The 23,766-nt window shown below is 41.6% G+C and overlaps 1 long non-coding RNA gene across 1 annotated transcript in view; it reads right to left on the bottom strand.

Moving 5' to 3' along the window:
* Window positions 1–10,135: 10,135 nt before the first annotated feature.
* The window catches only part of LOC114674428 (uncharacterized), a 253,722-nt gene continuing 240,091 nt past the window's right edge, over window positions 10,136–23,766 (bottom strand). The window contains exon 5 of the long non-coding RNA XR_013412216.1: window positions 10,136–10,489. This is a non-coding gene — a long non-coding RNA (uncharacterized LOC114674428). The remainder of the gene's footprint in view (window positions 10,490–23,766) is intronic.

Raw genomic sequence — 23,766 nt, 5'->3', positions numbered from 1 at the left:
TTTTTTTTTTTTGAGCCAGGGTCTCACTATATCACCCAGGCTGGAGTTCAGTGACACTATCTTGGCTCACTGCAACCTCCACCTCCCAGATTCAAGTGGTCATCCTGCCTCAGCCTCCTGAGTAGTTGGGACTACAGGCACAAGCCATGACTCCCGGCTAATTTTTGTAGAGACAGGATTTTGTCACATTGCCCAGGCTGGTCTCAAACTCCTGAGCTCAAAGCGATCCACCCACCTCGACCTCCCAAGGTGCAGGATTACAGTGTGAGCCACAATGCGTGACCTATTTTTCATTCTTTATTCCTTCCATACTTCTGTCTAGAGTTTCTGCTAACTTCCAGTTTCTCCCAGTTGCTCTCTTCCTCTACATCTAAACAGCTGTAAACTCACCCACTGAATTCTTAATGTATTTTTAGTCTTGAAATTTCCATTTTTTTCATATATTTCAATTCCTTTACAAAATTTTCTGTCTTTTGATAATTTTAGAGTCTGTGCCTGACTTCAGTGTTTGCCTCATCTGTTCTGTTTCTTTTGTTAGCCTTTTTTCATTGTTGTTTAGTCCTGTGTCTTATTAGCCCTAGTCACTTTTTGCTGAGCACTGAGCATGGACATTAATATGAAAAATTATGGAAGGCCTTGACTGAGTGTGGTGGCTCATGCCTGTCATCCCAGCATTTTGGGAGGCCAAAGGTGGGTGGATCACTTCAAGTCAGGAGTTTGAGACTAACCTGGCCAACACAGAGAAACCCCGTCTCTACTAAAAATACAAAAATGAGCCGGGTGTGTTGGCACGCATCTGTAATCCCTGCTACTCGAGAGGCTGAGGCAGGAGAATCACTTGAACCTGGGAGGCAGAGGTTGCAGTGAGCCGAGATTGTGCCACCGTACTCCAGCCTGAGTGACAGAGCAAAACTCTGTCTCAAAAAAAAAAAAAAAAAAGAAAAAAAAAGAAAAGAAAACTTATAGAAGGCCTAGATGAGCCTTCAGCTTCCAGCAAGCAGTTAGAGTCGAACCGAGCTGTTTCAAGCCTGGAATTCAGCTTTGTGAAGATCTGGTTTGTTTCCTCTTTACTTTCTGATTAGAGTGTCCTGATGGTGAGCCTGGTGAGCTTACCTCATCTCTATCTCTTTGTTGGAAGCTAAACTCCAAATTTCACCTCCTCAGGACCATGAGGCACCTGCAAATTCTGTCTCTTTAGCCTACTGTCTGTGATTCCTTCTTACACTCTCCTGGCCTAGAGAGCTTATCAATTGGTGAACACTTCCTGGGAATACATAGCTCAGACTGTTAGACTTTTATGCCTGTACTTCCCTTTGAAGATTTTAGCCCCTCAAGTCTTGACTATTTAGAAGTCTAAATTTGAGTTTCTTGCTCCTCTACTCTATAAGACTGTCAGAAACTCAGCTCATCTTCTTGGTTTCTTAAACATCTATCGCCGCTTGGCTTCTCACTCCTTCTGTCCAGGATTCTTACAAATTGGTGAATGCCCCAAAGGAAAATGGTGTGTAGAGTGCTGTGTTAGCTTCAGTGAATTTTTTTTTTTTTTTGCAGATCTTAGCCCTTGATGTTTGGGATACCTTGATAGCTCTTTAATGGCATTTGGGTTTTCTGGTCATTTTCGGTGAGGCGTTTGTTTACCATAGGCTAGTTTGCTATAACTGCAAGCAGAGCTTCCCCAGATCGACTCTGGATTCTGTATCCATAAGCGTGAGAGGACTGACCAGGGTGAAAGGAGCCATCTTTCTGACCACAGAGAGTGCTTGTGAAAGCATCCTTCACTTCTACCTGTGAGGAACCTGTCCTCAGCTCCATGTCATATCTTAACATCTTGTCAGTCTTCCTGTCTCTCTGTTTTTCAATAAAGACTTTTGCCTTGGCCGGGCATGGTGGCTTATGCCTATAATCCCAACACTCTTGGAGGCCAAAGCAGGAAGATCACTTGAGCCCAGGAGTGTGAGACCAACAAAAGACCGAAAAAATTTAGCCAGGTGTGGTTGTGTGTGAGTGGAGTCCCAGCTACTTCAGAAGCTGATGCAGGAGAATCCCTTGAGCCGGGAGGTCGAGGCCACAGTGAGCGGAGATCGTACCACCACACTCCAGCCTGGGAAACAGACCAAGACCCTGTCTCAAAAAAAAAAAAAAAAAAAAATACGACCCTCAGTTTTTGGATGAAAATATCATTGTTATACTGGAAGTATAAATACTATTTGGCTATGTTTTAAAATGTAGAGTTCTTATCTTTTAAAAAGTAATCCTAAAACATAAAATTTGATTTCAAATAATTCAGTGGAGATTCTACTCTGTCAGAGTGTTTGAATATGTCCTAATTTTAAAAATAGGCAAGTAAAAAAAGTCACAACCATGAAAAAAATACTCTGACTTGCTACAGAATAAAAATCAGAACTCCTAAGCAATTATACAAAAATTCATCTACACCCCTCTTAGCCAGTGGTCATGCCATGCTCTCAATCCTTTACAAATGCTGGTACCTTTTCTCCTTATCATTTCAATCTTAACATCCTTTTTAAAAAGTTGGCACCATTGTCTTTAGTATTGTTAGATCGTGATCCCCACAAGAGGTGGTAGGAGAATGTACAAGCGATTGGAGGCCTAGCAGAGCCCCTTAGAGAAGTTTTCTAAACTGCCGTATTCCTTAAAGGCACAAGCAGGCATCTTTCAAACTTTCCATCATAGTATAAAACCACTGCCATCTAAATCAAGAGCAACCTTGTCTGTCTGCTGTGTGCAAAGCCTCCTGCCAGATGTTTTACCCAGGTTATCTCTGTAAACTCTCACAGCAATCCTGTCACAATTATTACATAGTATTCCTTTTCACAGGAGGGGAAACATGTTTAGAAAGCCTAAATAGCTAGAAGCAAAGGAACAGTTACCAACTAGCTAAACCAGGATTTAAACCTCAGGTGTCTGACATGAGAGTCTCATGATTAAGTGGTTCTCAAACTTGAACGTGCATCAGCCTCACCTGGAGGACTTGTTAAAACACATGCTGCTGAACCTTACTCCCAGAGTTTCTGATTGAGTAGGCTTGGGGCAGGGCCCAAGAATTTGCATTTGAATAAATTCCCAGGAGCTGCTGGTGCTGTGTGTCCAGGGACTTCATTCTGAGAAACACTGTACTAGGGTCCACTGTACTTGGGTCAACAGTCATATGATTTGTTGTCCTCAGATATGCAGGAAAACTTGGTGGTTTCTTCTTGGCCTGGAGTAGTCAGGAACTCTGCTTTGTTAAGTATGGACCAAGTGACCCATGGCTTTGGGTTCATTCACTCAGGATATCGGTTCACTCTGGTGACGGTCACGGCAGGAGACTGCCCGTTTCTTGGACGTGGAATGCACTGAGTCCTTCCTGTTGACTGATAACACGTGGCCAACCTCACTTTGCAGCAACACGTCAGATGGTCCCTGCTTAGGAGCCATTTGGATGATAAATTTTTTAGGACTTGCAGTTGCAGTATTGAATCCATTAGGCGCCCATATTAGTTCGTTCTTGCACTGATAGAAAGACATACCTGAGACTGGGTAATTTATAAAGAAAAGAGGTTTAATCGGCTCGTGGTTTCATAGGCTGCCCAAGAAGCTTGTTGGCATCCGCTTCCGGGGAGGTCTCGGGAGGATTTTACTCATGGCGGAAGGCAAAGGGGAAGCAGACTGTCTTACATGGCAGGAGCAGGACTAAGAGACAGAGGGGAAGTGCCACACGCTTTTAAACAGCCAGCTCTACTGAGAACTCATTCAGTATGCAGTACCAAGGAGGGGATGGTGCTAAACCATTCATGAGAACTCCACCCACCATGCGCCAATCAACTCCCACCTGGCCACTCCTCCATCACTGGGGATTACAATTCCACACGAGATTTGGGTGGGGACACAGACCCAAACCATATCAGCCCCTATCTGGAAAGGCCTCAAGTGCAGCCACAGTAAACGTGTGAATCATTGCACCTTTCTTGATCCCACCTACTGTTTCAGCTTAGTTTTCCACTATTATTTCCCTACTCCCAAATCTCCTGCTGCGCAAATCTCTTCATTCTTCCCAGGGCATTGTCGTCAAGACTCTTGCAAGCTGGTTAGAAATGTTTACACTCAGCAAAGCCTTCTTGTATTCAAGAGGGTGAATTAGATAATGGTGATAGAGAGCTTTAGTGGCTATGGGGCCCTGCTGCTTAGCAGTGAAGAACCTGCCTCTCTTCTAATCCAGCTGGCACGCACTGGAGCTGGGTGGTCTGATAGAAGTTTCTTAAGTTGGTGCTTCCACTTTCCTCATTACAAAATAAGATAACAAAATTTTGTTATTACAATAACAAAGTTATTTGGAGTGTTAAATGACTTAGTATATGCAAAAATCTTAACAAGGTGTCTGGCACAGAATAAGCACTAAATAAGCTGCCACTGGCAAGAGTTAATTCTCATATACATGAAGGTCGGGCGCTTTGGAGAAAATGTGGAGAAAGGACATCTGGACTGGATCTTGAAGTGATCCAGCTCAGGGGCAGTATTTGGGGTTTGGGTAAGAAGAGCCTTTGTGGAAGGAATGAGACAAACAAAAGGAGAAAAATAGCCGTGGGATGGGGGCATGGGAAGGTAGGGGTCTCTAGTGAGGAGACCACCTCTTACCTATCCTGTGAGCCTCTTCTCCCCTTCTACCCACCATGAATCCTGGGCTAGAAATAGGAGAACATCTCACTATTCTTAGGAAACCAGACCTTTGTGATACATCATGCCTGGGCTTCCTACCTCCGTGCTTTGGGGCACTTTCCCTGACTCAATGGCAAGATCGCCTCTACTTTATGCACCACGGACAAAAGAACCCTCTGTTTTCAGCCTTATCTTGCTGTACAATTATAATTATATGTGTGTGTGATAGAGGGTCTTGTCTCCTTGTTGAACCGATTTTTTCCATGTTTGTGCTGGAGCCATGTCCATCTCTATGTTCTCCACGCTTGACTCGTGGTGGGGATTCTCTGGTTGTTGTCTGAATGTATATATGGACAATGAATGGATAAACAAAGAGTTAAGTGAACACAGTATTTTCCCCCTAAAGACTAGCCCAAAGCGTAGTGTGAAAGCAGTATAATACAGAGCCGTGTTCCTCAACGGGTGGTGCGTGGATCAGTAGCATCTTCCTCACCTGGGAGATTGCTAGAAATGCAGGCCTTATCAGAATCTGCATCTTAACAGGAACCGCGGGATGATTTGTGTACACTTTACAGTTCGAAAAGACTGGTGTAGTGGTTAAGAGAGAAAGTTCCGGAGACCGAGTTCCAATTCCAGATCTGTGTCTTACCCAGCTGTGTGGACTTATTCCCTCAGGGCCTTAGTTTTCGCATCTGTCAAATGGGCATAATGATAGGAGCTCCTTCATTGTCTTGTTGTGATGATTAAACGTGTTCACGTGTGTAAAATACCTTGCACGATGCTTGCCAAATGCAAGCATTCAGTGTTCAAAAAATAGTAGCAGTTGTTATTATTATTCATATCCTTCTGACTCCCTGTGAGACTGTGGAGAAAGAAAGGAAAGCTTGCTGAAGATCTAAATAGACACTGCCCTGTGTTTCCTCTCCACACCCGGTAGCTGGTGGTGGGGGCCGGCTGGCCTCTGGGCTGCCCCTTCCTGCATTGGGTCCCCTCAGTGGGGCACTGCTGACGTGAGCAGCGTGGCCCTTCTCTCTGCTGTCATGCCGCAAGCCCAGAACTTCCTGGAGCTGAGGACATCAGCTAGACAGAGAGAACCACCCTTTCCCCGGCGCTGAGTCATGCTATCTCTATTCAGACAGGGATCAGGGCAGGTGGGAAACTCTACAGCCTGGCGGAGATGCCCCGGGCGAGGGATTGGGTGACTCATACTGGGACATGAGTCACACTTATTACATAAGGGCAGATCAAGAGTATTCAAATGCCACACAAGCCTGAATCTGTCCCCATAGACTGGGGAAGGGGGTGTTAGGAAGGAGACTTGCCCAAAGACAAGTCCCGGAATCTCCAAAACAAGTTGGCCCCACTTCTCACGGGTCACTTCTTTCACATATGCCCAAGGACAATATCATCATCATCATCATCATCATCACTGATGTGGTTATAATTTGAAACAGGCAGATAAATTGCTTTTCGGGACTAGAGAAAACCTGTGGGTAACTTACTTTAACTTTTAGAGATACAGATTAATCAGCACCCAAACATTGGAGATATGAAAAAGCAATAAGTCTCCTTTTTAAGAGCTATGTAAAAAAAAGCAAAGTCAATTTAAAAAGCAATTCAGTAGAAGAAATACATTTATTTAACAAACGAGGGATAAAAATTTTACACTGATGAAATTAATAGCATTCTTCCTTCAACATATGCATATTCCAGGATTGTGAAGGTAGACAGGGATGGATACCTGCAGATGATGAGTGTGGCAAAAATCAGTGGAAGCTTTCTGTCATGAAGTTGGGCTTAAAAGACTTGTGACATTGGACCTTCTAGGTTTAAGCTAAAGACACAATCTGAAATAGAAAAGATAGTTATGAAGAGATAAATGTTTTCTAAATTATTAGTTATAATAAGGGAATACAGAAAGCACTTTTCAAATCCAACTATGCAATTTGGTTTCGTCTATAAATGGTAAATGTACTGAGCATTCAGCTATTGAAAAAGCTTTTGAAGTCCTCCATACTATAGAAGATGCTAGTGCTAACATGCTGGGTTAAATGATAAAGTTGGTTCAAATGAAAACAAAATTTTTAAAGCCTTAGGGTCAAAGCTACATCAACAACAACAAAAGGTCTCTCTACTCTGGGAAAAAAATCCAACTGTAAAAGACTAGAATGAAACATAATATTACCAGTGGTTATGGGAATTCAGTGAACATTTTCCATCTTAATTAAATTTTCAAAACTTTCTGTACTTAACATGTCTTTATAACATAAACATATGTGTGTATATACACATATATTATAAACAATAAATATATATACATATTTAGAATATATATGAATATATAGTGTAAAAGTGATATACAACATATAACATATGTTTTAAAATAATGAATACTAGTAATATAGTATAATATAATATATAGTAAACTCAGATTAAAGTTGAAGGAGACTCTGTGGCCAGCGTTTTATATTGATGTACCACATTCTTCTTATGTGCAAATGGTGAACAACATACAAAGGGTAGCTAATGCGTAACTTTAGTCCAGTGTACTTTAGAAGAAAAATTAGAGGGGTGTGGATGATGTGATATATCAATCCCTATGGATTAGATATTTCTGTTTGGAGAACTCTGATTAATTTCCTTATTGCTGATCTAGCCAGTCAACAGCTTTTACTTGTGGTAGTTACAGATCTTTTGACCTCACAGTAGATAAATCAGATGGCAATAGAACGGGTACACACTTCCTTCCATCCTCTCCCCACCCTTTCAATAAATGTCAATTTGCTGGGTTTTTCCGGGTCATGGAATGTACATGTCATAACCGAAGAACAAATCCATTTGCATTCTCAACCCAAACACCATTTTGGAACTCCAAACCTCCCTGAATGCCAACGGGGCTACGGCTCCATGCCCAAAGATATAAAGGGAGAGTCTCTCACTTCCCATGCAATCTTCAGAAATCTATTTTACGTCAAATGGTGGCTCCAGATAGAAGAGAGTGGCCAGAACCAAATACTCATATTCTGCTACATCAATCCAGTTAACCCTCTGGTCCTGCTAAGCTACAAGGACTTCTAAAAACACAGTCCAGCTATCGTGAGGTATGATGTTCTTTCCAAGCCCTGATCTACCATGCACACAATTGCCATATTCATTTTCCAAGGCCCCATCTCTTCTCCTCTTGATCCCTAACCAGGGGTTGCAAACTAAAGCCAGTGGGCCAAATGCAGCCAGTTGCCTGCTTGCTTTTTCTTTTGGCCCTTTCTTAATGGCCCTTGATCTAAGAATGACATTTATTTATTTACTATTAACCAAATGGTTTGAAATGATTATATAAATATGTACCTCATAGTCTTGAGGCTGCTTTTTGGCCTTGATTTTCCCCAAAATATTTACTCTCTGGTTCTTAAAAGAAGCCTGTCCTGAAAGTTTTTGTTGTAACCATCCCAACCTAAGATATTATTTCCTGGATGCGGCACTTCAAAGCTCCTTACTGATACTCCTGTTCCATGCTGCCCCCTCCCCACATTTTTTGTTTGTTTGTTTTATACAAGCAGCCAGAAAACCCATCAGAGCATGACTTTCCTTTCCTCGGAGGCTTCCTACGCTTCTCTTTTCTAAATAAAATCCAAACTCCTTACCTTTTCCTTCAAGCCTGAAGCCCCTGCCTATCTCTGCCTTCATCAACAACAACTCTCCCATTGGCTGGGTTCCAGCCTCCCGACTAACCTTCTGTTCTTTTTCACGTTGAGCCTTTGGACATGGCCCTAGAATATACGCTTCGTGAAGGCGGGGATTTCGTATTGGTGATATCATCATGTTCTTCAGGATGGTGTCTGGCACATAACACACATCGTATATATTCTGCACCATGGAATATACATGTCATTACGAAAGAACAAATCCATTTGCGTTCTCAACTCAAACACTGTTGTGGACCTCCAAGCCTTCCTGAATGTCAACAGGGCTGTGTTTACATATGTAAATATCATACATGCCAATTCTACTACTTACAGTATTTTGCTTCTTTATCCATCTGTAAAATGTTGATAAAATATAAATTCTGCCTCCCAGCATTGCCATGAAGATTCAAAGTCACTTATTTTTGCAATATATAGAGAGAACTGACATTAGAACTCAGGTCTTTCTGATACTCTGCTGCATCATCCTCTCTTCATTCAAACATTAAGCCTTCCTCTGCTACACGGTCTAGGACAAATCCCTGTGTCTGTGAACACATGGCCTTCTCCTAGAGGAAATATCTTTGTCTTTGTGTCAGAGTGGTCTGTTTTCATGCCCTCATCCAGGCAGCCTTGTGGTACTAAATGACTCAAATTCAAGTTTGTAATCCTCCAAAGCCAGCGTCTGGTTTGGTACTAGAGAGCCTTGTTTTTATGGTATAACTATTGCCTAGAAGAGGAATTCTAGCACCTTTTGTCCACACTCTCCCCTGCCCAGCCGTGGGGCATGAGGCCACCTCTCTGGCCAGACGTCTGGGTTCCTGCTGCTTTTTGCTGTGTTCCTATCACTCCTTGGCTGCACTAGGTTCTTTGGTTATTGGTTGGAATAGGCAGTTTCAGGGAGGGAGAGGATGAGGAACACAAGGATTTGATACACAGTTGCAGCCTTTCCATTTATAGGAACATGGCTTGTAATTCAGGCTTCATCTTCAATCCTGGTCTTTACCAAGCTTTTGTCATGCTATTGTTTCCCTTGTAATTTTTAGTTTATTGGTTCTGCTCCTAAACAATTACTTAATATTTTCCTTTAAATCATCTCACTTTGTTTTCTTTCTTTTTTTTTTTTTTTTTGCTTATTTTGTATGCAAGTCTGTGGACGCCAGGACAAACTCCTTGGCAGGGTTCAGAAGGCCCCTCACTGTCTGCCCAGCTCCCATCTCAGCCCCTGTCTCACCACTCCCTGTATCACACTAGACGTTTCACTTAACTGATGGTCAGAGTGGTTAACTGTGGCATTGCTCAAGTGCTTACTGCATCCTAGGCTTTTGTACCCCCCATTTTGGTGAACTCCCCCCGCCAACAAACCTTCCCCAGAAAGAGGGGGTTCACCTTAGAGAAGTGAAATAATCAGCCAAGGTCCCATAAAGAGGAAGCAGGGCAGAGCTGGGGTGCAAGTCCTGTAGTTGTTCCCCTGTTTGTTTTTTCCGGGTACAACTACCTCACCTGCAGTGACCTTTCTCCCTCTAGGTCAGGATCTTTCAGATAGAAGTCCAGGAAGAAGCACAGATTTGATGCTTTTGCTCCTTTTCTAAACACTGCTCAGTGAACGACTTGTAAGTGGCTGGGGCCATATCAAAGCTTGTTACCTGTGTCATGGAATCCAATGTCTAAAGCATTATTGTGTTGACCAGGGGAGAAAACAGTTTTTTAAAGAGATTTTTTTTTTCATGAAGAGATGAAGAAGAGTAGGAATGTATTGGTCTATTTCCAAATCAACGATAAATAAACGGTTCCTCTTATTTATTTTTTTAACCTGGTGCAAACTCTTCTTTATCCAAAGAATTTGCTTTGCTTCTTTCATTTTCCTCTTGAGGCTGGCTCCTGAGGCCACAGAATGAAAGGGGCCTGAAAAAGCGCGCCACCAGTAAACCAGCATGCCATTCAGTTTCTTTTCTTACACAACAGTTATTTGTAAACTAATCAATAAACTTTTCTCATTTTGTTTGCTCCTTTAGAACCCTTAGCAGCCGCCTGCTGAACCATGAAGAAACTTAAAATAGTGATGATCTCCTCCTGACGCTGCCGCCTCTTTCTCCCCATAGAACCCACGAGCCAATCTGTGGTGTTTATACTCGAGGCCATATGAAGCTAATCTGTATGGAAATAAAGGATAGAAATATTCAGATTGAGTTTTACTAAGTGAACCTGAGGTTTTTCTGTTCAGCAAAATAGGCCAGGTAAATGCGTTTCTGATACAGAATAAATCACTGGTTTGAAGACCTATATTTCCCGTTTACCATTTTGCTTAGACGCAATTCGTAGCTCTCTGCATGGATTGTGAAGGGCACCAGCCCCTTCCCCCAGGATAGTTCCTGGAATGAAACTCATGTTCCTGTTGGAGTCTGGGAGTTCTGTTCTCCCAGTCTGAGGCTGAAGGTGTTCAGGACTTCTCAGAGGGTCAAGGAAGAAAGAGGAAAAGGAAAACATTCAGGGATGTGTTTATAGAGCAATTTACAAGCCAGACCCTGAGTCCTTACTCAGGAAATAAGACACACACTCTGGTTCTGGGCACCAGAAGATTGTGACACAGTGTTGTCAATGCAAAGATTGAGACAGGTAAGGAGTTGCCATAGGAGAATATAAGAGGGGAGTCCCACCAGCAGTGCAGGTGTTCAGGCCAGTCCTTTTGAAACACTTGGTTCTGGTCTCAGTGTTTTCATTCATTCATTCACTGAGTTATTAGTTCAACAGTATCTGCTAAATGCAGGTGCCTTTTTAGAAGTACAGCAATGAACAAAAAAGGTTTGTTTTCTTCTCTCATGAAGTACATAGTTTTAGTGTATCTTATTATAATATTATTATTATTATTATTATTTGAGACAGGGTCTTACTATGTTGCCCATGCTAGAGTTCAGTGGTATGGTCTGGGTTCACTGCAGCTTTGACCTCCCAGACTCAAGTGATCCTTCAGCCTCAGCTCCCCGAGTAGCTGGGACTAAAGGCATGCACCACCACAGCCAGCTAATTTTTTTTTTTTTTTTTTGAATTTTTAGTAGAGACAAGATCTTGCTATGTTGTCAGTCTGGTCTCAAACTCTTGGCCTTACGCGATCCTCTTGCCTCAGCCTCCCAAAGTGCTGGGATTACAGATGTGAGCCACCTGGCCAGTTTTAGTGTATCTCAAAGCATGAGCTGCAATATGGGAAAGAGGGAAGGAGAGGAGAGGATAGGAAAATCATTCCAGGTCCAGGGAGTGGCAGGAACAAATGCATGGAGATGGGATATAGTCCAATGGTTTATTGAACTGTACTGCATTCATTACCACTTCATTGTAATCTTTCAGGTTGGAAGTTGGAAGATATGATAATGGGAAGGGCTATGTCTTTAGCTTGTCCAGCAGGCAGTATAGAAAAATTAGTGCCTTCTTTTTTTTATGGTTCTCCCATATGCTTTATTTTTATCTCTCAGTCATAGAAAAAAATAAATTTTAGAACTCTTAGAGCAAATATTTCTGAGAAAACTCTTGATATCTTTATGATGGAATTATTTCAGTCTACCTGGGGCCATAACGAATGCCATCAGACAGAGGTAAAGAATGCAAAGCTGCGGGCAGGTGCTGATCTGTACTCCAGAAAAGGCCATGGCCAAGGTCAGCCCTGTGTCGTCAGGGGAGTCACAGATTTGGTGGCAGAGCTCAGAGAAGGGTAGCCTGGTATGTATAGTGCATTTAGGGGATCCCGATGAAGGGGAAGCATTTCGACATGCTCTGGTTTGCAAAGTCTGAGGAGAAACAAATAACAGCCATGGACAGTCCTTCCTGAATTATCAGAATTTATCCAGGAGTGAAAAACGCTTCTGATAACTGATGCTTGCATGTATGTTGAACCATATGAAAGAAGTTGATCATTTTTGCTCTGTAAGATGGCAGTTTTGTGGGTTTTCTCTGCTCTGTTGCAGGTACAGAATGGGGCTCTTTATTCTTGGCATCTCACAAAATCTCACATTACCTGTTTTAGCTACAAAGTCTTCGTTCCATAGCTGAAGAAATCAAAGCTCAACAAGATGACATAAATTGCCCAAAGCCACACAACCAGAGGAACCAGGATTCAGACTGAAATCTGTTCAATGTCAAAGCTTGACCACGGATGAAGGCTCAGGGACCTCTGTCCTCCCTGTGTTGGAGCCTATAGGGCCCTTGGGAGCCCTGTGGTCTGGGCTCTTTTCTACTAGGTGGCCCAGTCTGCTCTTTTCTACTCTGCGTATTGTCTTCTCTGGACTCTGAAACCAGCCTGATCGTGGGGGTCTTTGTGCCCTGATTGGCTGGAACTTCAAGGAGCTGGAGGATGAGACACTGACTTCTGTGGGACACTTGGTTTCTGATGAGGGTGGAGGCTGGACAGATTCTGGAAGTGTTTCCTGATGACTCAGTCTGTGCAGGGTTTCTCATACTGACTGTCTCAGCACCCACCTCCTCCAACCTCATCATAGACCCCGTTTTGTCAAGAATTCTCCAGGACACATATTATTATTATCATTATTATTATTAGTTTGAGATGGAGTCTCACTCATGCTTTGAGATACACTAAAACTTGCCAGGCTGGAGTGCAGTGGCACCATTTGGCTCACGGCAATCTCCGTCTCCCTGGCTCAAGCCATTCTCCTGCCTCAGCCTCCCAAATAGCTGGTATTACAGGTGTGCACCACCATACCCAGCTAATTTTTGTATTTTTAGTAGAGATGGGGTTTCACCATGTTGGCCAGGATGGTCAGGACTGAATTATTAATGCCAAAGCTTAGATAGTTACCAGCCCTTCCTTGAATCCTCAGCCATAAAAGGAGGTTTATAGCAGTCAGAATGGGCAAAGTTATGCGGTACAAAGAAACATTTCCCCAAACTCTCAGTGGCTTAACCTAATCTAAATCAATCTCTCTCTCTCTCTCTCTCTTTCTCTCTCTTTTCCTACCTGTGCTACATCTCCAGCAAGGGCCTACAGGGAGTCTCTAATCATCAGGGCCACATAAAAGCCCTAGGCCAAAGGGGGCTTTCTCTCAGTATATGTTTCTACAATCACCTTGGCATAGGGAGTAATATGGTTTGGCTGTGTCACCACCCAAATCTCATCTTGAATTGTAGCTCCCATAATTCCAACATGTTGTAGGAGGGAACCAGTGGGAGGTAATTTAATCATGGGGGTGGGTCTTTCCAGTGCTATTCTCATGATAGTAAATAAGTCTCACAAGATCTGATGGTTTTATATAAGGGAGTTCCACTACACAAGTTCTCTTGCCTGCTGACATGTAAAACATGCATTTGCTCCTCCTTCACCCTCTGCCATGATTGCGAGACCTCCCCAGCCATGTGAAACTGTGAGTCCATTAAACCTGTTTTTCTTTATTAACTACCCAGTCTTGCATATTTCTTCATAGCAGTATGAAAATGAACTAATATAGGGAAAAAACATCAAATTGCACACTGGCTTTTAAAGTCACCCAAAGTGATGGGTGTCACTTCTTGATGAAGGCTTTACTCACAGCTCATTGGCCAAAGCAAGTCACATGTTCATAGCTATCTCCAAAGAGAGTGAAGAAATATAATTTTTCCATGTGTCTAGAAGACAGGGCACAAGAAATATTTGGGGAGAGCACCGAAGACTCCACAGCCATTCAGGATAGTGTAGAGGAAAATGAGCTTATCTCTTGGCCATTAGACGTGGCTCTTCCAAGCACATAGCCTGGTGAATGTCTGATTCAATAGGACAAGAGGCTAACCCAAGCAAGCTATAACATCCAAAAAAAATCATGAGGGCATATTTGAGTGCACGTCCATCACTGAATGTTGTTATTGTGATAAGAGGCTAGAACCAAGTGAGCAAAAAAAGTTTGCTTGCTAGGATGTCGCCATATTGCTAAGGCAACTTTTTCCCTTAGTCTTCCATCTCAAGCAGGCCTGACCCCAAAGAGTAGCCCTCCTTGAATAATTAATAATAAAACTTAGACGTCACATCTAAATAGTCTTTCCATATGAAAGCCAATGGTAATTTTATAGGAAAACATGTCCAAATACCATTCCAGAATCTTTCTCTGAGTTACACAAGCCAGATCAGCATTGGAAATCTTTCTTTGGGCAGACATTAGTCCCTGGGATGAGTTGCACACTACAAACTGATAGCCCTTAATGTTCATGTCAAATAAATCTATTTATACACAGTTTATATGTCTATATATAAGAGAAGGCATCAGTGAGTACTTCCAAATGCTGATGTGTCTGATGTGAGTATAGGCAGCTTATAGGCAATGCCCAGAGACAAGAAGTGCAAGCTACTGATTTAGTTTATATTGTGACATTGCATGTTTCTACCCCTCCATTTCTCTAAAGGCCATCTAAATCTGAAGGGGGAAAAGGCAGTGAATAAAGAAATTAAATAAAATGTTGATGTCCACACAAGCTGATATTTCTCACGTGTCCTTTCTTATTTAAGCCAAATGATTGCATTTAATATGAATGCGAAAAAGTCAAAGTGCTGAGAACATTCTCACTGTTACTGTTTTTTACCAGTAATATCAATCCTTTATTCAACAAATGTTTATTTAATGCATACAGTGTGCTGAACAGACAAGAAGATAGACAAGGTCCTTGATTTCATGAAAATTATATTCTAGTCAGATACAGACAGTGAGTAACTAGACAAATACGTATATAATAAAATTTCAGGTAATACAGAGTTCTTTAAAGAAAAACAAAGCAAGGAATGAGGATGGTGAGTGACAGGTTGGCTTTAGGTAGCATAGTCTGGGATGCTACTCTAAAGAGGTAATATTTGGGTTAAGAAATGAATTAAAGTGAGTGAATGAGTCATTGGAAGGTTTTGAGGGAGATAATTTCAGGCAGAGGAAGCTGGAAATTCAAGGATATCTTAATTTTTGCTTGGAGCAACTGAGAATATGGCAGTGCTATTTACTAAATGGGGAAGAAATGAGTTTGAGGTGAGAAATCAAAAATTCTATTTTGCATCTCTAACATTTGAGATGCTTACTTGGCATCTGAGTGAAGATATCAAGTATGTAGATGAACATATGAGTCTGGAGTTTTAGGGAGACATCAGAGCTAGATATACCAAGATATAAATTTGGAAATCATCAGCAATTAGATGGTATTTAAAACTAAGAAACCGTATGAGGTCACTTAGAGAATGAGTTGTAAATATGGAAGAAAAGAGGACTAAGGCCAAAATCTTTGGATGAACCAACATTAAAGATTGAGACAAGACAAAGAATTGAACTGGCCAGAGATAAGGGAGGAAAACCAGGGAAGTATTGTGATTGAAAAGCTAAGATCATAAAAGATTCCAATAAGAAGAAGTAACCTAACTACGTGTGCCACATGACACTAGAATACAAAGATAACGCAGCCTAAGATGCAGGCATTGAATTGATGAAGGTGATTAGAAAATTTAACAATAACCGTTTTAGCTAAGCAGTACAGAGGAAGGTTTGGAAGTGTGCTGAGGGATTCTGGAATGACATTCTGATGTGTTCCTCCAGAAAAAGGTGATAAAGAAATGGGAGGAGCTACTAGGAAAAGTTGTGAAATCAAGGGCAAGTTTCTTTGTTTCTTTGTAGGTGGGAGACCTTTTGGCGTGTTCGAATGTTGGTGGGAATCACTCACTAGGTTGCTGAAGCAGGATGGAGAGCAGTAACTGCAGGAGTAAAGTCCCTGGAAGGATGATAGAGGGTGGGTTCAGGTAGCAGCAGGGATATTGGAGGCATCATAATAGGAAAGAAGAGAAGATTGCGTCTATGTGTAGAGATGAAGGTAGAAAAGAGAAAATGCTCTTCTGGTTGTTTCTATTTTCCGAATAAGGTGCTTATCATGTTCATCTGTTGAGAATGAGCATTGACTGTTTGAGGAATAAGAATGAAGTGTCAACAGTCATCTGGATCAGTGGGAGGAGGTATTGAACAGCTAACTGTGGTTAGCTGTTCAGGTAGTGCTGGAGGTCCACTTAAGACATGTGACCATAAATCTAAAGTGAGGCTGATAAACATGGTTGTAAATTTTTCTCTAGCCACATTCTGATGCTCAGGTACGGGCATGAAGCAAGAAGAGAAATGAGCTTCAAGGGGGATGCGATTTACAATAGCAGTGACAGAGGGAGAGGAAGCTGAGGTTAGGAGACGAAATTCTTGTAAGGATGAACTGTGGAATCCAAACTGAAGTAAAGGGGGTGTGATAGCATATGAGCCTGGGTCTGGAGTCTCTAAAGGGACATAAGCCCTGCCTGTGTTAGTGTGTAGAGAATGTGATCTTCCTGTGGCCAGAACGTCTGATGTTTGACACCTAGATATTGGAAGTGGTGTGGCTATTGATAATCTACAAGGTTACAGTGCATCTTTGGAGGAGGATAGCTGAAGTGTGCTGGAGGAAAATCACTAAAAGGTCATTGCATAGAGGAAGAAAATACAACAAGAAAACATTGACTTCTTATTTTTAGACAGTGGCTACTAAAAAAAAAAATGAAAAAGGGAGGTAGGAATGAATTCCCAACTTGAATAACTTGGTAAAGTGAACTAGTGAATCCCACCCAATTGCAATGACCCTCTTTTGATCGGTTTTGAGGTCTGCCTATGCAATTTTATGATAATGAGGTGTTAACATTTGACGTAAGTGAGTTTTTTTTTTTTTAAGACAAACAGATTTACAGTTAATCTTTATAATAATCTCACAGGGTCTGGCTCACGTTGCCCATTTATTCTTGAATGTGAGAGAGGAGATGGAGTTAGAATAGGGTGGAAAATAATACAGATTCCACAGTTTCTCGTAATAATAATGCAAATGGCAATGAGTGACCTTAAATTGAGGTGCCATTAATAGTTGTGGTGATTGTGAGTTTTTGTGGTATTTTGTACTTCCCATGCAATTTGGAGGGGTGTCATGAACATCTGGACACTGCCATGCATGCATATTAGTCATGTGAATGACATCCAACAAGAGTGTTTATGGAAAATAAAGGGGGAGGATGTTGTGGATTTCTACTCTAGCAGACAATGTGTTCACTTGTTACAAAACTGGCCCCAGTGAATCACACCTCCTCAAACACGTGCTCCCTTGCTATGTGATTTTGCTACTCCTTCCATCAAGAAGTAGAGTTTACTTTCCCATGCTTTGAATTGAGCTAACCTTGTGACTTGTTTTGACTAAGAAAATGTGGCAAAAGTGACATGGTGTGATTTCTGAGTCACAGCCTTAACAGACCTTGCAGTTTTTGCTCTTGCTTGGATCATGGCTGCCTGGATCATGGCTGCCTACACATGAAAGTTCAGGCTAGTCTTTTGGAAGATGAGAGCCATATAGATTGGGAGGCCCAGTCGACAGCCAGCACTGTCACCCAGACATTTGCCATCTTGGATCCTCCAGTCCCTATTAAGTCACTAGCAGACTGCCATCATATACATGACCCCACTGGAGATCAGCAGAAGATTCACCCTGCCGAGCTCAGTCCAAATTGCCAATGCATGGAATTGTGAGCAAATGAGTGACTGTTAATTCACTAAGTTTTTCGGTGATTCATTATACAACACAAAGGGAGGGTTAGAAGTAATGTCTATTGAGTATGTGCTTTGTGTTCAGTAACACCTGAAGACATTATCTTGATTTTGCTTGATTACATCTCTCTTAGGAGGTATGAGTTTCTTCACAGTGAGAAAACTGAAGGTCAAAAAAGTTCAGTAGCTGATCCAAACTCACACATCTTCTGAATAATAGAGCAAAGATTAAAACCCAGAATGTGTCTACGGGCCCAAATATCACTCTTTGAATATGTCAGTTTCCTAACTTAAACTCACTTACAAAACATCTTTGTATGTTGTGGCAGATCTTTATACAACCTTATGTGTTATTTATTTAATAATATTTTCTTTAAACTGGCTCACTTGAATAAGTAACTCATCAAACAAATATATTTAAGGCAGAAACATTACTGTGACTAATAACCATGTCTAATATTTGTTGCATGCTTTCCCTAGGGTAAATGCTCTCCTAATTGTTGTGCATGAATTAATTAATCTAATCCCCACAAAAACTCTATGAGGTTGGAGCTATAATCATCATCATACTCATTTTACAGATGATAAGAATAAAGCATGGAAAATTAAATAGTTGCTCAATGTCACCAAAGAAGTAGTTGGCTACAAGCTCTGTGGTTCTAGCACCTGCACACTTCGCCCCTAGGCTAGAGGTTTTTAACCAGGGGCAGTCTTGCCAGGGAACATTTGGCAATAATCTGAAGACATCTGGGATTGTCCTGATTGGGGAATGTGTTACTGGCATCTCGTGGGTAGGAACCAGGAATGCTAACAATTATCTTACAATGCACAGGATAGCTCCCTACCACAAAGAATGATCCAGCCCAAATGTCAACAGTGCCGAGGTTAGGAAATCCTCTTCTAGGCCATTCTCCCTTTATAAATGGTAAACAGAAACAAGTAAATAGAAACTCAGCCAAAGCCAAACAATATTAAAGAATCTCTCTAGAAACCATTGCTTGCCCAGTATATAAACCTTGGACCTCTCTTTGTGTTGAAAAAGAGATTTGCAAACATTAGAGAGAGAGTAAAGACAAACACCCAATGGAGGCTATTTCCTTCGTGTCATCAGAAGATTATAAAAGATTTATAATGAAAGTTAAATCTTCTTGTGTGATTCTACTTTTTTTTAAACCATGCCTCAGCCCCCACCAAATCATCCAATAGTCCACTGCCACACATTCCATGTCCTTTGGGACATGGGGCACTATATCCTCTATATAGTGGCTGGTGGTCCAAATCCAGCCCACCACCTGTTTTGCAAATAAAGTTTAATTGGATCATACTCACACCTGTTCATTGATATACTGTCTATGGCCATTTTTGTGCTATAGCCACTGAGTTGTGTAGTGACAGCAGAGACCATACAGCTTGCGAAGCCTACAATATTTACTTTCTGGCCCCTTACGGAAAATATTTGCCAACCCCTGCCTAGAACTGTGCCTGGTACACAGTTGACACTCAATACATACTTGCTAAATGAAAAAAGCTTTTGAAGACACCACTTTGAGCTGAAACCCTCTTTCTACATTGCCATTTCCTCCATTTCCCCCAACACTCTCTTCCTCTTACCTATTTATTTATTTGTTTATTTATTTATGCATTTCCACTTTGCTCAACATGAAGTGACAGTTCCATTCTTAAAACAAACACTTGTCGGCTGTGTCATTGATCACTGTAAGCTGCTAAGTTTTAGGGCTCAGAGATATAAATGGATCTGCTTGAGAGGCGATGGTGATGGATCATGGTCTTCTCAGGAGCCTGAGCAGCTCCCTTTCTCCCTGTGGCTGTTGGCATTCACCACACTTTCTCAGCTCCAGCACTAAGGGATCTATAACAGACACGGGAGGGCCCATAAAAGTAACATCTGAAACTGCCGCAGAGCTGAGTATTGATTTATTCATTACTATAAATTTTTTGTCATTACTATGCAATTGCTCTATCTCAGGAAGAATTGATAGATGTGGTTGGAACTTGCAACCCACTGTGCAAAACTTTTTCCCCCTTCTATAATTTCCTGTAACTCTTCTAAAGAATCATTATTCCTTATTACATAGCTCTGGCATGCCACCTATTTAGATAAATGCGTAAACAAGTGTGCAGTAAATATTCGTAGTAGCCCATGTGTCAACGATATATGTCACTAATTAGATAATTTAGTGGTTCAAATAAATAAATAAGAAAATAGAAGAACACCCAGGAAAATCCTGAAATAAAACATAGACTCCTTGTAGGGGTCTGAGCATACAGGACAGCTTTTCAGGCTCATAGTATCATCTTGTATTCTGGCAGCCTATCAGAAGGTCCCGGAAGGGCTGAAAGAGACTGCTTACAGATGGGAAAAGAAACAGCGATGTATTAGAAAATGGAGGAGATGGATTCATTTTGTCAGCATGCATGACAGGTGCATGACATCTGTTTGGGCTTCCTCAGCAAGCCACACACTTGTTACCTAAGCAGGTCCAGTAGGGAGCGCTCTCAAGAGATACATGGACCTTTTTCTCTCTTCCACCCTCTTTGTTTTGTTGAGTTTGCTATTTTACCATTGTGTTGACGCAAAGATAACTGGGCTCAGAGTTTGAAAATGATGGGTTTGAGTCCTCACTCTGATGCAAAGTGGGAAAATTCCTTATTCAACTTGGGCCTTAATTTTCTTATCTGCAGAATGGGAATGGTCATCATTTTGATAATAACGACAATGGCAGTGCTAATGAAGCTCAGATGAAGCAGCGCACATGGAAGCCCTTTGCAGAGTCTAGAGTCTAAACAGACATAAAAAGGGTTGTGGATATATTTTTTTAAATTTTTAAATCAAGGAATGTGATATAGGCATATAAAGCAATTATTTAGAGAATCAAGAAATTAGAAGCTACTATTTACTGGGTTCCTCCTTTATATTCTGAGCTAGACTTTTCCTACAGGTTGTCCACTTGGATGCATCCAAGTAAGAAGGCTGTTTTTCACATTTAACCGATAGAGAAACTGAGAATTAGAGATATTCAGTGTAACTTGCCCAAGGCCAAGTGAGATGCTGGAATAACACCTACCTCCCTCTGGCTTTATCCCCCATGCCTCCCGTGCTGCTCATACATGCTGTGTTGCTTCTAGGTTAAAGTTTAAAGGACTTACTCTGTTTTTGAAGAAATGAAAAGATTTCAGTTTGAGTTGTCTAAAGAAGTTGACTGTATCGACCAAACTCACAGAGCGATCCTCCTCAACCGGCACCGGCTATATGAACAAGTCAGAGTTCTGTTCTCATAAATGCAGTTATCCCAAACTCAGTCAGTTTGATTAAGGGTCTCTGTGGTGACCTCATCAAGTGGTGTTAAACAAAAATAATTGGATCTACTGAATCCTGAGATCTGACTGATTAGCTCCTGATGCATGAATCTGGCCTTAGCCCTTTCTAGTGGTGTGTTAGAATGGGAGGGAGATGGATTCACTTGGTCAAACAGCTAAAGCTGTGTCTTCTAGACGTGGCTAAACTAGTCACGGTCCCCTCTGGTATGTTAATTTCTCAAATATAGATAGGATAAATCCTACACATGGCCATTAAGCAATCATATAAAAAGTGAACTTATTCATATCTGGGTTTACCTAGCTGTAATTAAGAGCATTAGTTACTTTATTTAGCAAATAGTTTACACTTGACAGGTGTCCGTAGCAAAGGAAAACAGTAGGAATGCAAGGATGAATCAAATTTAGATGATTGTACCCATCATCAGAGCACTCGTTAAAAGCCCCTGCTGTAATTGTTAAACAATAAAACTATGGATGCATGAATGGATAAAATATGGATACATGAACAGGTAGATGGATGAATGAACTGATGGATGGATGGATGAATAAATGAAACTGTCTTAATTATCTAGACACCTTTTCAATTTTTTTCTGATTCAGAGGAAGTCTCAAATCCATTTATTAATATACTCTATGGCTAACTCTGGTACCAGAATGAATCTTTTTATGTTTCATATTGATATACTCCTATTGCAAAATGTCTTCCTTTTTATTGATAGCTGAAGCTCTGGACTTGTCTCTTGTCTAGGTTTTGTCTCTTAGTCAAGTCTTCCCCAGCTGTCACTCTGATTGCACTCTGCATGGACTTGAATCAGGGTTAATCTCTATGTCTCTCTTCCAGCCTCCCTGGGATTCACCTAGTACCCAAATCAGTGCCCACAGAAGTAAAATTCTACACAGTGGGTAAATGAATAGATGCTAATCAATGGAACATTGCTGGGTGGATAGAAAAATGGATAGCCATGTCTTTAATGCTTGTTCCTCCAACATTAACAGCAGTGCCTGGCTCATAATATGTGATTCTATAATTGGGTGAATAGGTGGTTAGATGATTGAGTAAAAAAGTGATTAGGTGACTGAGTACAGAAATGGTGGGTGATGAGTGGATGATGAATGGATGGAGGCCTCTGTGCATGAATGAAAGGATAAATTACTGGGTGGGTTATTGAATCAGTGAGTGGCTAAATGGAGGAGTTGATAAGTGGGTGAATGATTTAAAGGGAGTATATGCATAGATTTCTGCATCAATAAACCAATGAATGGATGGGTGAATATATGGAAGTATAGCTGCCTGGATAAGGCTTGGGAGGATATAAGCATAAGTGAACGAATGTGTGAATAAAGGAACAGATGGTGGGATGAATGTGTGGATTGCAGCCCTAAAGCTTGTTGAGTGCTGAAAGAGCACAGGCTAAGATGTAAACTCTGCCCTGATTTTGGCCAAAGTAAACAATCCTCTTGGTTTAGGGAAATGATGCTGCTGACTTTGAGAAGATTCAGGGCATCGTACACAAGGGCATGGAAAGTCTGACTTGCTGGCCAGAAGAGTGATAATGACTGGCGGTTTCCAAGCACTGTTTATAAAATAACCAAAAAGGCAATGAGTGTGTTTCTTGGGTTCCTTCAGACCACAGTGAGGAGGGATGTAACCTCAGCAGGGACAGCCTTATGCAAAAGGCTAGCCAGCACAGTCTGCATGACTGCCGTGGGGTTACAGACCTGCTACTGACCAGATGGGCTTGATTACTTTATGCCCTTCTCTTCTCTTCTTTTTTTATCTTTTTTTCCTTCCTTCCTTCCTTCTTTCCTTCCTTCTTTCCTTCCTTCCTTCCTTCTTTCCTTCCTTCCTTCCTTCGTTCCTTCCTTCCCTCCTTCCTTCTCTTCCATTTTTTCCCTACTACCAGGCAGGGATAAACCAGGTCCAGAAAACAAGGGCTCCTAAGAACTGACCCATGCTTTGCTTTGAAATCTGGGAGCTTCACTTGGGAGGCTGGTTCAGGTCTCAGGTTAAGCTGGCTGGAGGATTCCCCTCTCTTATGACCACTACCTACCTTTTCCACTGCTGCCTAAGAGGATAGATCCTCTATCACTACCACCTAAGAGGTTGGTAGTGATCCTAAGATGGGGGAATCCTAGAGGGACTGCATCTGGTGAGAGCCTTCTTGCTAGTGAGACTCTCTGCACAGTCCTGAGATGGTGTGGGGTATCACATGGCAAAGGGACTGAGTGTGCTAGCTCAAGTCTCTCTTCTTCTTCTTATAAAGCCACCAGTCTCACTCCCATGATAACCCATTAATCCATTAACCTACTGATCCATTAATCCATGAATGAATCAATCATGAGGCCAAACCGTCATGACCCAATCATCTCTTAGGGTTAGGGTTATATATTATATATACATTCTGATTAACTGAGAGGATCTCTGATGTAGTGGAATAAGCAAGGGGCTTGGAGCCAAACTGATGTTATTGTCTAGTGACCTTGGAAAGTTTTCTATACTCCCAAAGTCTGCTTTATTTGCTAAAAACAGTGAAGCATGAGTATGATTA

Source organism: Macaca mulatta, chromosome 20, assembly GCF_049350105.2.
Source record: "Macaca mulatta isolate MMU2019108-1 chromosome 20, T2T-MMU8v2.0, whole genome shotgun sequence".
Classification (NCBI taxonomy): Eukaryota; Metazoa; Chordata; class Mammalia; order Primates; family Cercopithecidae; genus Macaca; species Macaca mulatta.
The sequence above is the reverse complement of the archived record's forward strand: the minus strand, read 5'-3'. Positions and strand labels throughout refer to the sequence as shown.